This window comes from Montipora foliosa, unplaced genomic scaffold, assembly GCF_036669935.1.
Source record: "Montipora foliosa isolate CH-2021 unplaced genomic scaffold, ASM3666993v2 scaffold_427, whole genome shotgun sequence".
In the NCBI taxonomy this organism is placed as follows: domain Eukaryota; kingdom Metazoa; phylum Cnidaria; class Anthozoa; order Scleractinia; family Acroporidae; genus Montipora; species Montipora foliosa.
Genome location: NW_027179731.1, coordinates 30,001 through 32,500, shown reverse-complemented (window position 1 = coordinate 32,500; position 2,500 = coordinate 30,001).

The following is a 2,500-nucleotide window of genomic DNA, read 5'->3' as shown; positions in this document are numbered from 1 at the left end:
CCTACCGATTACTCTGTGTTAAGTTTGTAAATGATTGTATCAAGCCTTGTAAACAAATGCCTTTTGTGTAGCTGGCAAAATATTAGAAAACCTCTAGGAACTTTAATTTCTTGTCATTCTCAGACTGTCATGGAGGTTTTTAGGGCTAGAAACAAAAAAGCAGTTTATCCCAACGTTTTAATTATGGTTTTAGAAGAAAAACATCAATTTCGAGAGATTTTCTTCAAGAATTAGCACTGACTCGGTTAGTTTCTTGATAACTCCTTTAGCCGTTTTGAGGTAAGACGAAAAAGTGCGCTGATACCGACATTAATTGCATTAAAATTACTGCCAAACCTGTCCAAGTGTGAAGTTACAAGTGCTTTCTTATTAACAATTGTCATACTTGATTCTTGGATTTTAAGAAAATATTTTCCATTTTTTCAAACTTTTGAACACACCTTTTCAAGGAACGAGGACTAAAAGCACGAAAAACGTTTGGAGGATTGTTTCTTTTCGAGCAGCAACAAGCATCTGTCACCACCTGCTTTTGAAAGCCACCCGAGAAGGGATCAGGTCGTCACTCTGACTTTTTTAAATATTCAGTTCCCGTTTTATTGATTAGCAGAAATTGTTACTAATATGTATACATATTTAGGCAAGCCTAAAAGCAGACCTCTTCAGGTATCACATGTTTATGTTTATGTAACTCGCTAGCCATGCAACTTCCCGTAAAAAGGAAAAAACGCGGTGTCCAGCTCATACAACTTCCCACCACAGTAGTGCGACATTTCGCGTATTGGCTTACATAAAAAGTTGAGCGTAAGGACGTAGGGCCTTACGATGACGTCATAACCAAAATTTTTCGGGGTTTGCATGGTCGCCTTCGACCTTCGTCCCGTTGATCTCCCATGAGGAGCTTAACTTGGGTCAGGAATGTGGGTCCCCGCTGTTTAGGTAAAAAAAAATACCTAAATCTCAGTGGGAGTTGTTGGACTCACACTAAAAAGGCAGAGCGAGAGACAAAGGGAGAAAGTGGTGTTAATCTCGACACATTTGTTGGGCCGACTTCGTCATAAAGTTTTAATGACGACAAATAACTCAAATTACTTTAAATTAATTTTGAGTGATGTGTCAAAATAGTCCAGAGGCAACGTAAATCAATCTGAAATATTTTCTAAAACACGGTTTACAACGGCCAGCGTCATGATATTAAAAAATGGAACATTCTTTCTTTATTCTCTTTATTTCAAATTAATTTAAACACAGGCAAATTATATCTTAACTTTCAGGCTACCGAGATGCAACCTGTTTTGCCCGACATACACTTTTCTCAACAGCAACGGTGAATTGGTTCTTTTCTGATTTTAAAGCAATCCATTTTTAAGTTACTTATGGAACTCGATAACTGAGGAATAAAACTCAACAGCTATTACACCTTCGAACATCTGCTTCCCTAATTCTCCGGTTAAACATGAAACGTTAGTGATGTATTGGTATATTTGTTAATTTAAACACAGGCAAATTATTTTGTCAGTTAACTTTCAGCCTACCGAGATGGAACTTGTTTTGCCTGGCATACACTTTTCTCAACAGCAACGGTGAATTGGTTCCTTTCTGATTTTAAAGCAATCCATTTTTAAGTTTTATACTTATGGAACTCGATTACTGAGGAATAAAACTCAACAGCTATTACACCTTCGAACATCTGCTTCCCTAGTTCTCCGGTTAAACATAAAACGTTGGTGATGTATTGGTGTATTTGTTAATTTAAACACAGGCAAATTATTTCTTAACTTTCAGGCTACCGAGATATAACTTGTTTTGCCTGGCATACACTTTTCTCAACAGCAACGGTGAACTGGTTCTTTTCTGATTTTAAAGCAAACCATTTTTAAGTTTTATACTCATGGAACTCGATAACTGAGGAATAAAATTCAACAGCTATTACACCTTCGTGCATTATTCTCCGGTTAAACATGACACGTTAGAGATGTATTTGTGTATTTGTTAACTTAAACACAGGCAAATTATTTTGTCAGTTAACTTTCAGGCTACCGAGATGGAACTTATTTTGCCTGGCATACACTTTTCTCAACAGCAACGGTGAATTGGTTCTTTTCTGATTTTAAAGCAAATCATTTTTTAAGTTTTATACTCATGGAACTCGAGAACTGAGGAATAAAACTGAACAGCTATTACACCTTCGAACATCTGCTTCCCTAATCCTCCGGTTAAACATGAAACGTTAGTGATGGATTAGTATATTTGTTAATTTAAACACAGGCAAATTATTTCTTAACTTTCAGGCTACCGAGATATAACGTGTTTTGCCTGGCATACAGTTTTCTTAACAGCAACGGTGAATTGGTTCTATTCTGATTTTAAAGCAATCCATTTTTAAGTTTTATACTCATGGAACTCGATAACTGAGGAATAAAATTCAACAGCTATTACACCTTCGTGCATTATTCTCCGGTTAAACATGACACGTTAGAGATGTATTTGTGTATTTGTTAAC